General features: G+C 51.5%; 1 protein-coding gene across 1 annotated transcript in view; it reads right to left on the bottom strand.

The window, feature by feature from the left end:
• LOC120853620 (complexin-2) overlaps positions 1–13,028 on the bottom strand; it is an 89,092-nt gene extending 76,064 nt beyond the window's left edge. The window contains exon 1 of the mRNA XM_040227584.1: positions 12,787–13,028. The gene's annotated coding sequence lies outside the window, so the exon portion shown is untranslated. The remainder of the gene's footprint in view (positions 1–12,786) is intronic.
• Between the last annotated feature and the right edge of the window lie 524 nt (positions 13,029–13,552).

The following is a 13,552-nucleotide window of genomic DNA, read 5'->3' as shown; positions in this document are numbered from 1 at the left end:
TTGGATTACTGGTAGTGGGTGGTGAGGAAGAGGCGAGGTGGATGGATGAAGGGATGCTGGGTGTGATCCAAGCTTGGGGGCCACCTGGAAGAGGAACCGAGGCTGACAGGTCCACCTTTCATCCTTTTGTCTGCTGCGGGGGTGGGGGTAATGAACATGCACATGAGACGCTTGGGATCCTGGGGCGGGGGTGCAGAGGGGAGTGTTAAGCTCATCAACGCAGCAGCTCAACAAAAGGCATAGGAACTGGGAGTGAGAGGAGAGTAAGCTTCCAGCTCTGCCCTGCCCTGCCATTGATCTTAGGCAATTCATTAGTTCACTCATTCATTTGTCAAACAAACATCAACCGCCTAAAAGGTACGTAGACCACTTGGGGATACAGACAGGAAAAAGAGAGTAGGAGCTCAGGCTTAGCTACCTGCAGCTGTCCGTCTTCAGGCAAGTCCTTCCCTTGCTCTGTGCTTCAGTTTCCTCATGTGTAACCTGGGATAATACCTCAAGGTGTTTTTGGGGGAGGGAGGGTCTTCATTGAATAAGGTAACACAGACAAAGATGTTCTTCTCTGTTGTAATGTAAGCTAGTGCCATTCTAACACGTGGCCAGATTGACCCATCTCATTCCCACTGGGGAGTGCTCTTGGGGACCGCCAAGGGGAAGTAACATCATGACCACCTTCACCAGGAGCGGGGGGCGCTCTGAACACTGCGTACGGGCATGAGCCTGGACAGCACCCTCACCTTTGCTTCCTGGCTGAGCTGAGATGCAGGAGCCTTCAGTTGCCAGTCAGAGCAGATAGCATGCCAGAGACCCACAGACTTCCCGGAAGGGGGCCGAGGGTGGTAAGGGCGGGGAGAAGAGGGCTGCAGGGGGTGGGGAGGCTTCCTGAATGGGCACCCCTCCCCAGACCCCTCTGACAGATGAGCCCTTGCCCCTGTTGAGGCCACACTGATCCTCTGGATTCTGGCAAAGGGCTGGGCAGTTCAGGGTGGGGTCCTGCTTGGCAGGAGACCCAGCCCTGACCCCACCTCACCTGCTCCTGACAGCAGTCGGCCGTCTTGGTCACCGGTTCAGGCAAGGCTGCTGCGGTACCACTGACCACACTGCTTTCTGGCTTCATTGTGATTTCTGACCGGTGTCAGTGGGTGGGATTTACGGTCAGTCAGATCTGGGTTTGAGTTCTGGCTTTGGGGAAATCCATTCCATTTCTCTGAGCCTCAGTTTCCTCCTGTATAGAATGGGGCTACTAAGAGCACCCACCTCATATACTGTGCCATACAGCTGCTTGTTATTATTTTGGGTTAGTTACTATTAGTGTTAGTCACTCAGTCACGTCCAATCCTTTGTGACGCTGTGGACTGTAGTCCCCCCAGGCCCCTCTGACCACGGGATTCTCCTGGCAAGAATACTGGAGTTGCCACGCCCCTCTCCAGGGGATCTTCCCCACCCAGAGATTGAACCCGCGTCTCCTGCATTGCCAGCAGAGTCTCTACTGTTTGAGCCACCAGGGAAGCTTCTATTATTATTGGTGGTGGTGTGACATAAGATAATGCCTGTGAGGGTTTCTATTTCATGGTAGCCCCTGAAATCCTAGTTACCTTCCTCTGCTCTCTTCTAGGAGGTACCAGATAAACCTAAAAAGGCAAAGGGTACCCAGTAAGTATTTGTCGATCGAGCAAAGCTCAGCAAGTTCGCTAGATTTGCCTTCACATGGTTCGGAAGAACGAGGTCGATGCTCCGCTCTCACATCGTAGGTGCGCACACAGGGGCTGGAAGGGGGCATGATCCTCTCGGTTTGCGCGGGGCTGAGCGGGGAGCGGGGCGAGACCCGGCAGCCCTCACTCTCTCTCTCCCGCTGCAGTCCGCTCCGCTCTGGGCTGGACGCCAAGGCCTCAGCCGCTGCAGGGACCTGAGCACAGCCTGTCACCTCCTCGAATATTTTCTCTTCCTGCCGCCACCAGCGTCCTGCTTGCTGTGAATGACACACGACGTGCAGATTCCGGGCTCGGCAACAGGGCTGGGGATGGGGGATTGGCCCTAGGTCAGGGGTTCCAGTAGATCAGCCGACTCCAGGCCCTTCGTGTCATTGGCGGTCTTCTGGGACCACCCTGGGTAGCACAGCCCTAACCCGCTGTCTCAACGGCTCCCGGCACTATCGCCTCCTCACAGAATCCCCTCTGCCCCCTCAGCCCCTCCACTGAGACAGGAGCCGAGTGAGGACGGGCCCTGCTGCTGGCTCCCCAGAGCCTGGCACTTAGCAGGGCTTGATAAATATCTGCTGAGCGAGTGAATGAACAAGTAAATAAGAGGCTGGATGACTGTGCCAGGCCCTGTTCTAAACGCTGGTAACAGCACAGTGAACAGAGCAGGCGGGCTGCCTGCTCTGGGGAGGCTGACAGTGCTTGAATTTAAAGCTAGCAGCTGGATTGGCCGAAGGGCAGCGTGGCTTCTTCCTCACTGGTGAGGTGGGGTGGGGGAGGGGGTCTCTGGTTGGGGGTGCTGGCTGCCGGGAGCATCTCTGAGCAGGGTCTGCGTGTTGAGTTGGGAGGCTGACCCTGATAGGCAGATTGGGGTCAGTGGGGGTGAACTGTTACATTTGGAATGGATACACAACAAGGTCCTACTGTACAGCACGGGGAACTATATCCAATCGCTTGGAATAAGCCAGAATGGAAAATAATTAAAAAAGAACATGTGTGTAACTGAATCATTCTGTTGTATAGCAGAAATTAACAAAACATTGTAAATCAACTATACTTCCAAAAAAAGGTGGGGAGGGCAAGGAGAGGAATGGAGGTGTTGCAGTCAAGGGCTTTGCGTCTACCTACTGCTGAGTCCCAAAGAGGTAGCATGTTGCCTGGCACATAGTAGGTACTTAGTAAATTTTGTTTAGTGAGTGAAGGGTAGGCAGAGAGTGTGTTGGGACAACACAGGTCTAGGGACTTGTGGGAATCAAGAGTGTTAACTACTGGAGTTATTATGACTCACACTTGAATGGGGCTTTGCTCTTTCCAGAGCTTTCATGCCGTGGTGATTATGCTCACTGAGCAGGTGAAGGCCCATTTGGCACAGGTTTACAAGTGAGCCCTCTGCGCTGGGTGTTAGTGTTATTGACATAAGCAACAGGATGGGGACAGCAGTTTCAGCGTAACTGAGCTGCGTCAAGTCCTTCACATCCACCATCTCTCTCATTAGAGTAGCCGAGGTCATACTTATCATCACAGAGGAGGGCGCAGATGCTCTGAGAAGTGTTAATCTTGCACAGTTGGAACCCAGGTTTACTCTAGAGTGAGGTGTTAAAAAGCTCACAACCTAATTGGGACCCAAAGAGGAAAGTGGATAGTTAAAATATGATGTGATATCCACCTGAGGGGGGGTTGGTCAGAGGAGACTCACTGTCAGGAGGCAGTGGGAGGGCTTCCCTGAGATGAAGAGTCTGGAGCTGAGGCTTAGGGACAGTGGGGCTGGAAGGGTTTCCCAGGCAGAGGGAAGAGCGTCTGCAAAGGCATCAAGAGAGCATGGTCTTCCCAGGCACTTGGAGGAGTTAGGTTTGGCCAGAGACTTGGGGAGAAAGAAAGATGAGGCTGGGAGATTGTCTGTGCCAGGTAGGGGGTCTCAGTTTAGCAGAGTGTGAGCTTCACCCTGAGGATCCTGGAGGGCTTGACTTTGTGCTCTAGAGAGCTCCTCTGGGAGACAGCTGATGAGTTGGGGGACGGGAAGACTCAGCGGCAAAGCTTGTGTTTGATGAGGCGCAGGGTAGAGGAAAGAGCCTCTCAGCCTCCAGGCTTGGGCGATGTGTTGAGTACAGAGATGTGGGTTCTCTGTGAGTCAGCCCTCTGGTTGGCTGACCCACCCTGCAGAGTTGGAAGCCCTCCCGCAGCTCCGAGAAGACCAGTGGGTCAGGTCCTTATCTCTGCCCCAGCCTCAGCCCAGCCAAGCCCTCCTCTGCCACCTGACTGCTCCCAAAATGTGTCCTAGCAACCTTGCAGGCTTCACCTTGGCAACTGCATCCTCTCCTCTCCCCTATTCTGGCTGGGCTGGAGTGGAAGGAGGAGTTGCGGTCCCTCCCGTCCACCAGACTTGCCTTGCACCCGTGACTGCCAGCACCCTGGGGCTGATCAGGTGGAGGCTGGCCTATGTGATGAGGGATGTGGGTCTGGACATGGGACAAGCCTTGGACTGAGAACCTCCTGAGCTGTGTTCTGACTGAAGGCCTGGTGCTCGTCTGAGTAACCTTGGTCCAGTATCTCCCACTCCTGGGGCCTCAGTTTTCCCTTCAGTAAAATAAGGAGATTGGACAAGACCGTCTCTAGTGTATAATATTGTCTTATTCCAGTTATCCCTGTGTTTAATCTTTTCTGTGGTTATTGGTTGGATGCTCTGATGATGGCATGGATTTTAGTGTTGGACTGCAGGCATTTAAATCCTGGTTTGCTTGGACAAGTCACTGTACATTTCTGAGCCTAGAGTACTTTTCTCTATAAAGTAAATAAATCAAATGCTATCTCACCCAAAGGGTTGAGAGTCAGGTGATGGTTTGTAAGAAAGTGCTTTGTAAATGACAAAGAGCTACACGAATGTTACCTATTTCATCACACGGACAGTGCTCAGTAATGATGTATTAAAAGCCACCCACCCCACCAGAAACAAGAGCAAGCATTCAGTGATCTTTAGCACAACAATTTCATATTCACAACAACCAATAAGGTAGCTATTATTATTCCCATTTTCCAGGTGAACAAATGGGGGCCCTTCATGGTTAAGTATAGAAGGAGCTCAGCCAGACCCCCTGGCTTCAAAACTTGACTGTTCGAAATTTAATGAGGTGGCCACACCAGCATCTCGTCTCTCCATCTTTGGTTTTGCCTCTTGCCTCAAGTCAGGATCTAACTCAGGGTCTGGTGGGTACAGGGGCAACCTTGTCATTTTTTGTGCATCTTCCAAGTGCCAAGAATTGACCACTTTCTCAGGCTTTCACAAGCATGCCACCCCCTCCCAGGGAGTCCCGTTAAAATGCAGATTCTGATTCCATGGGTCTTGGAAGCAGCTGCACTTCCTCATTTCTAATAAGTTCCCAGAAGATACTGACTTTCCTGGTTTGTGATCACACCTGGAGTAGCTGGGTCCCACGCGTGCATCCGTGCACGCTCATTTGCTTCGGTCACGTTCAACTCTCTGCAACCCTATGGACGATAGCCCCCCAGGCTCCTCAGTCCATGGGATTTTCCAGGCAAGAACACTGGAGTGGGTTGCCATACTCTCCTCCAGGGGATCTTCCTAGCCCAGGGATCAAACTGGTATATCCTGCGTCTTCTGCATCGCAGGTAAATTCTTTACCACTGAGCCACCAGGGAAGGCCCAGCTAGGTCCTAGAAGACTTTAAAGTGAAAGTGAAAGCGAAATTGAAGTCATGTCCAACTCTTTGTGACCCCGTGGACTGTAGCCTACCAGGCTCCTCCGTCCATGGGATTTTTCCAGGCAAGAATACTGGAGTGGGTTGCCATTTTCTTCTCCAGAGGAATCTTCCTGACCCAGGGTCTCCTGCATTGCAGGCAGATGCTTTACCCTCAGAGTCACCAGGGGACTTTATCTTAGTAAATCCTGGGGATCAGGTTTAGTTGGCCCCAGGGTCACAGATGGGGAACTGAGGCTTGAGATGCAATATACCTTACTCAGGATCCCACCATGTACAAGACATGGGTTTGAACTGCTTGACTAATGTAGTGCCCTGGGGGTTGTGGGCCTTGCAGTGCCTCCAAGCTGTGTGGTCCCTGCTTGAGCTCTGTCTCCACAACTGAAGCAAGCGGTGATCTCTGAGTCCCTGTTTGGGGATGTTTGTTTCTTTCAGTTCATCAAGAAGAGACTAGTTTTAGATGCTGGCTCCCTGTGGGAACAGGGCCCTGGCCCAGGAAGTGTCCCTGCAGGGGAGTGAGCATCTGAGGGTCAGGATTACATCCTGTACACGAATGACTCATCTTTCAACCTCTTTTGGAATCCTGTCTTTATTTGAAAATATTTTGTATTTTAATCATCATAGATTTTTTGCATTAATCTTATTAAAAAATACTGCACAAAATGATATTTATGTTGATGGCTGAGCTTTTTAGCATCCCCTTACATTTTGCATCTAAGACAGGTGCCTCTCCACCTGCCACCCCCCAGCCTGGGCTGGCCCCTAGTCTTCTCTCTCCCTCTCCTGCCTCATGGCATTAGGATGCTGCCTGCGAGGCACTGCAGTGCCCACCCGGCAGCCAGCCAGCTGATGGATTTATTTCCCAGCAGGAGAATCCATCACTTTGCTTGCCTTTTGGCTGACCTGCTCTGGAGATGGCAGTGGGGACTGTGGGTCTGAAGAGGTCCCAGGGATCTCTCTGATGTGGGCTTTGTCACATAAGGTCCCTTATGGCTAGCGTGATTGAGGTAAATGACTCAGAACTTAAAGATTCTGTCACCTCTCTGCTTCAACCAGTCTTCAAGGCCCTGCCAGCTCTGCCCTCTTCTCTACCACCTTCCCCTTTGCTCAGTAGGTTTCTGTCCTGTGATCTCATCAGGCTTATTCCTACCCCAGGACCTTTGCACTTTCTGCCTGGACAGCTGCTTCATGGCCAGCTGCTTCTCCCTATCCAGATGTTGGTTTCAATGTCTCTTCCGTCAAGCCTCCCCAGCCTTCCTTACCTAAGCAGCCCCACTCTCCTTAGCACACCTCTTCTTTTATTTCCTTCCTAGCACTTACGTAACTTGGTGGAATTATACTTGTTTACTCGCTTATTCCCTCTGTCTCCACTAGAATGTGTTTTTATTTCATTCTTCACTGACTCTCCAGCTCCCGCAAGAGTTACTGGCCCATCACAGGTGCTCAGTAAGTATTGAGGGATCAATGAGCCATATCCTGAGCTTCGGTTTCCACATTTGTGAAATGAAGTACAACTCTAAGTCCACACTGTCAGAATCAGAGGCCAAACAGCCTGAGCGGACTGGCTGTAGTGTTCGCATTTCACAGTTGATGAACCTGAAGCCCAGGGAGGTACAAGGACTTGCCCAAGTTCACCCAGGTGGGAAGGTCTGGGGCTGGGGTTCTCCCCAGTCTGGAGAAGTGCCCGCTTCCATGCCTTGCTCAGAGGAGGCAGTCAGCAATGTGAAAACTGGATCTGAGTGCCTCTGAGTATCTTGCCATCTGCTGCTTGAACTGCAAGACCCTACTTGCCCGCCCGGCTGTCACAGCTATCTGACAAGTCAGAGACAGGAATTCTAATGGCTGGTTTTTGTGGAACACAAAGTCCTGCTTCTTGCCAATGGAGAGATACATTTTCTCTGCATTGGCAATTACCACACTGAATGTCTGGGGAACGGTTCTCATCTTCCAGGCACTTTACCAAGATTAACTTCTGAACCCTATGCAGCACTGCTTGCTGCAGTTTGAGGGGGTGCCTGGGGGACTGTGGCCAGCAGTGTCTCTGTCACAGGGAAAGCTGGGGTTTGGAGGGGCTTGAGGCCCCCAAGTCAACATCTCCAGGAGTTTATTTTCCTGAGAGCAGTTCCTCCACTGTCTAAAATGCCCTGACCTTCTCGAGGATTCAAGGATTCTGACTTTCCCTGCCCCATTTGTTCATTGGTTCAGCAGCGTATCTACAAATATTTACTGAGACTATCCTAGGCATTCTTATAACCCTGAGGCTGCAACGGAGAACAAAATAAAATATACAGTGTCCTTGCCCTCCTACAATAATGGATCTGTAGGGGAGACAGATGACAATGTCTAGTAACTGGCTGTGTGACTCTGGGTAGGTTCCTTTCTATTTCTGGGCCTTTGGGTTTCAGTTTATTCTCCACCTCTAATCCCCCCTGTTTAAGAGACTGATGACTTCTCACTGCAAAAAAAGAAAAAAAAAAAAGCAAGATGGGAAACTTCCCTGGTGGTCCAGAGGTAAAGAATCACCTTCCAAAGCAGGGGACCTAAGTTGATCCCTGGCCAGGGAACTAAGATTCACATGCCTGAGGGCAACTAAGGCCATGCGCCACGACTACTGCGCCCTGCAACCGGACAAGCCCACACACCTTGACTAGAGAAAGTCCGAGTGCTCCAACAGAGACCCAGAGCAGCCATAACAATTGGCTTGCAGACAAAAAACAGGCAAACCAAGATGGGCCTCCCTGGCCTGAGCTCCAAGGCCCCTCAGTGTTGGGCTCTAGCTGAACTTTCCCAGCACATGTTCCCTGCCTTCCCATTGCATTTTGCCACATTTTTATTTAACCAACACTCGTTTGTCACTTTCTAAGTGCCAGGCACTGTCTAAATGCTTCACAAAATGTAACCTGTTTAATCCTAACAGAAACACCTTGAAATGTGTTGTAATTCTCATCTCCATCTTAAAGATGAGGACCCAGAGACACAGAGAGGTAGGCAATTTGCTTGAGGGTACACAGCTGCTAAATGGACCAGGCAGGCTGGCGCTCTCTCCCTGAATCCCACGGCCTCTACTTTCCCTCCCTGCCTGTTTCGGACACCAGTCCTGCCATCTCCTTTTCTAGATACAACTCAACAGACATTGCCCACTTCCAGGAAGCCTCCCCTGACGTCTCCGAGGTTGAATGAGTTATTCTTGTCTCTGGGTTCCCGCAACGCCTTGCACATCTCCCCACAGTAACTCTTCCCGTGGAATACTGTTGTTCTGGTTTGTGTATTGTCTTCTCTATTGGATGCTGAGCATCTCAACGGGGGAGGCTGTGTTTCACCCTCTCTGCTCCCTCTTGCCCAGCCCAGCATTCCCAGATCATGCACTCTCCATGCTGCAACCAGAGGCAGCTTTTAGAAACAAAACTAGTTTTTATCACTCCACTGCTTGAACATCCAGTGACGATCCATTGCACTTAGAAGGCTTTGCACGGTCTGGTCCCTGCCCACACCCCCTTATCTGCTGTCACTCTCCTTCTCACTCACTTGGCTTCTAGCCACTTTGGTTCCTGTCTGTCTGCAGACAGTCCAGGCTCACAACAAATGCTCTGTTGAGCTATTTCTTCTGCCTGGAACGTTTTGCCACACATCCACATATGACTGACTTTTTTTATAATTTGGGCTTCAGTCCCACGTCTCCATTGCAGACAGACCTCCCCTATTGTTTGTTTGTTTGTTTGCTTAACTGTTTTCATATTTACCTTTTACTTACTGTTAATGACTGTGTCTATTGCAAGTCTGTAAGCCCCGTGACAGCAGGGGTCTGGAGGGTCTTGCTCAGCACATGGAACAGTGCCTGACATAATAGCCGCTCAATGAGTTCATGTTGAAGGAAGAGTAGATGCTCTCCAAGGTCTCTTTGGGGAGATACAATTCAATTAAGCCCAGATAATATAATATAACTTATCTAATTTGGTCTCTTCTCAGGCTAAAAGCTGGGATAATTTCACAAGCTGAAATTCATGATCTTCATTACCCTCCTACATCTTACCTGCAATCATACTCCTAGAAATAAGGCCACTTTATTGACTATTCTCTGCTGACTTCTCTTCATCAGGGATGCTTAAACTTCTTATACATGTTTTAATTTGTCCAACTAAGACTCAAGGAAACTTGTGAGATATTGCCCTCACCATTTTGCAGGCAGGGACATCCCTGAAAAGCAAAACTGCTGATTTGAGAAGTGCCCAGAGCCCAATGGGAGCACACACTCTCGTCACAGCCATCACATTTCATCAACAACAGGAGAGACATCATGCTCCAGGAAGGCACAAGAGCTGAGCACTGCCAGTGTCCGGGCCAAACGCTACTCATTTAACACCCCAAAGGAGTGGCTATCTGTAGCCAAGAGGGATGTGCAGCCAAATTCAGGGCAAATGGGAAGTCTTCACATACTTCTGGTTAAAGCAGGCGGGATGGACACACATGCACAGAATTAAGGTCTAGGTGTCTGACTGCAGAGCTATTGCTGATGTGCAGCAGCCAGAACAGAGGCACCATCATCCTCAACTTTCTCCAAAAAGATATGAGAGGGAGCTGTGTCAGGGTACCTCAGAGACCAACTGTCACACATTGTCATCCTCTGGAGAGCCAGAAAGGACCCTTCTTGCCCTACTTCTACCTCTTCCTTCCGCCTTCTTTGAGATGGGGAAGGAAATGGCATCTCAAGTGGAGGGGCTGAGAAACTCTAAGGCCTAATCTTTTGGGCAAAATGGAGAACTTGAATTTTAAGTTCAAAGGTCTTGGCTCTGGTCTCAGCCCCGTAGGAACTTGGATACATTCCTCCCCACCTGTGTCCCTTGTCTTCTTCATCTGTAAAATATGGCTGTTGGGTTGGATGGTTTCCATGACTTCATACCTTCTGTATTTATGAGCTTATGATTCAGATGACTTTGAAAGGAATCTCAGTTTTTTCTTCTTCTTTATGGGGCTCTATTTGTCTTTTGATCAGTTTTGCCAATAGTCACTGGCCCCTGGTCACAGTATAGGTAGTAGAGAGTATTCTGGCTTGGTAAAATTTGTAGAGAGTTGATGTACCCTTTGGTTTTCCTAAAATAGTTTCTCTAAAGCATGTGGCTTATCACCACAGTGATTGCTTCTCTCAAAACTTTATACTAAGGAACAGGAATGTTCAGAACACATTAAGAGGAGAAAGCCATGGTTTGAGTTAGTGACTTCTAAGGTGGAATGGCATTTGAATGGCAGAGGTTGTTGTTGATGTTAAAAATCCTTCTGTATGAAATGATAGGATGTCTTAACTTTGCTTCAAAATAAGTCTGTGTTTGTGTGTGTTTGTACATGTATATGTGATGAGAGTGGGTGGGGGTACAGATGAAATAAATTGCCCAACTGTTGAAGCTAGATGATGGGTACATGGGGGGTTTATTATACTATTCTTTCTATTTTTAAAAATATGTTTGAAATATTTCATCACAAAAGGGCCTTTGGAGACTGACTCCAGCTTTCTCTACACTCTCATTTCCTAGTCCCCACCCTGAGGACCCTGTGTCACAGTGACATCACCCTGGGGGCTGTGATTTCACACGTGGGGCTCCTACTCACAGCTCCATCTGTCCAAGGTAGTTTTCCTCCTTTCCTGCCTCTGTGATCTCACAGCCTCGCATACTCACCTTAATTACAGCACACTCATATCATATTGCAATTGTTTACTTTCTGCTTCTTGTGCTGGTCTGTGTCCTTTTCAGGACACTTCTCTGTCTCCCTAGCTCACAGCCAGGGCACATGACTCCTCAGCACGTGTTTACAGAGGCAATAATATCAGGAATAGTAGTTATTATTTTTTGAGCACTTATTATGTGCCAGGCACTGCCCTAATCTCATTATATAGGTATTTCATTAAAGCCTCACTACAAGTGGGCACTATTAACCTGTCTTCTCAGAAGGTCACTTCCAAGGTCACAGACTTGTAAGTGACAGAGCTGAGATTTGGACTCAACTGAAACTACTTGGCCTTTCTTTGCACATCTGGTATTTTAAGACTTCTCTATCAATCTCACACAACAAGTCCAGGATTTGGGGAGCATGAATTTTAGGCTCAATTTTGCTACAAAATTGCTAAGTGACCTTGGGCAAATTACCTTTGCCCCCTAAGCTCAGTCTTTCCATCTCCCAGGGAGACTCTCAGTAAGCGAGGATCACGTGATTCCAGGGCCCTCCCTGCTTCAGCAGAGGAAAGGTTTCCTCTTCCACATTTGATCTCCTGTAGCCAAAGTGGCCTCCCTGTTTGGGAATCTCCCAGCTTCTCATCCTCTTTTCTGGCCACTTGCAACCTCCCAGAGTCAAGCCATTTTCACAACCAGCTGCCCAGGTCCCCTCCTTCCCCCTTCTTTCCTTGTGGGCTTCACTCTGGAGGTGGGGGCGGAACCCTAGGCAGGAGGGAGGGGGAGCGTGTAGCCGCCGGCTTCGTGAGGCTTCCCCGCGGTTTCTCGGCCCCCTTCCCCCCACGGAAACTCAGCCTCACACTTTCTAGGGATGTTCGGGGACAGTCGGAGTCAGTGATTGCAGCTGCCAGCCTTAGGCATCTGTGTTAGGCTTTCCGATGAAGTCCGTGGTCCCGAGCTAGCGTGGAGGCGGGGATTTGGAAGAGAGAGGGGGCGGCGCACTCCTTCCTCTTAGCCTAGGCCCAACCTGCCCAACTGTAGCCCGGGACCTTTCTGTGCCGTCTCCCCTCCCATCCTCTTTCCGACTTCCAGCTGGGACCCGCCATTGCACCGCCAGGCCTTGGCGAACTGCAGACCCAAGCCAAGAAACGCGCGAATATGACTAGGCCCCCTCCTCTGCTCGCCTCTGGCACTGCTCTGGGGGAAGTCGAAAGACCCCCACGGAGGTAACCACCCACTCCCAAGGAACGCGGGAGGCCCCAGCCAGCCCCCTGTCTTTGTTCGCGGCTCGCTAGGAAGCTGGCGCCCGGCGAGAGCTGTCCGCCGCTACGGTGCTGACGCGGGGAACGGAGCCCGCGGGGGCGGAGGACTGTCCTCCGCGACCGTGGTACTGAACCCAGACAAAACCATTAGAGGAGCCGGCCCGCCGGGCGCGGTCCGCCTGTGCGAGACCTGACCCCAGGGAGAGGACGCGGCGGGGCGCGGGAGCTGTCCCCGAGGTGGTGCTGAAGCGAGTTGGAGCCCGTGGCGCCCTCCGCCTCGCCCCGGAAGAGCCGGCGGCAGCGCAGAGCTACCCGGAGAAGGAAGGAGGGCGGAGGAAGCCGCCCTCAGGGAGCGCAGCAGCGCGGGGCCTATGGCTAGGGTCTCTCCCGCGAACCTGCTCCAGCGGAGGAGGTGGCGGCTCCGCAACGGAGAGCGAGCGCGAGTTCTACGAACCTGTTGGAAGCTGCAGCTCCACCGCGGCCGACCAGGGCGCCCGGGACCGAGGTTCTGGAGCGCCTCTCCCTGCCCCCTCTTCCTGGACTCCTCCGCGGAGGCGCTCCCTCCTGCCCGGGCTAGCACATGTGCACGCAGGGGGCGCCGAGCCCCTCTTCGATCCGCCCCGAATGTCCGTCGGGCTGCAGGGCGCCGAGTCGACAGGCCTCCCCCAAGGGCAGACCCGCTCCCAGGGAGACCCAAGCTTCCTGAGAAAGGAGGCGGGGGCTCGCGACGGGGACGAGAGAGGGCGCCAGCAGAGGTGTCTGTAACCCAGAGGGAGGCATGGGGGAGCTCCCCAGAGTCATTTCTGTCCTGAAGTTTAGAAACAACAGGGTCCTGTTGCTTAAGGGACAAAGGGCATCCTGCTTTGGAAACATCTCTCCCCCCACCCCGCGCCCCTCTTCGTTTCCGGGATTAACGACCAAATGCAGATCTTGTACCTGCTCAGCTGCAAACTCCATTCGCTGGTCCAGCTGCCTTTCGTACCTAACTCCAGGCCATCATCTACCATTCCGTAGAGAGAGCTTTCTAAACCTGCCCTATTTATCGTGCATCTGTAATAAAACACAAGCTTCCCTGGTGGCTCAGACGGTGAATCCGTCTGCAGTGCTGGAGACCTGGGTTCGATCCCTGGTTGGGAAGATCCCCTGGAGGAGAGGATGGCAACCCACTCCAGTATTCTGGAGAATTCCCATGGACAGAGAAGCCTGGTGGGCTGCACTCC

This window comes from Oryx dammah, unplaced genomic scaffold (genome assembly GCF_014754425.2).
Source record: "Oryx dammah isolate SB20612 unplaced genomic scaffold, SCBI_Odam_1.1 HiC_scaffold_26, whole genome shotgun sequence".
Taxonomy (NCBI): domain Eukaryota; kingdom Metazoa; phylum Chordata; class Mammalia; order Artiodactyla; family Bovidae; genus Oryx; species Oryx dammah.
This window is presented reverse-complemented; position numbering and strand designations above follow the sequence as displayed.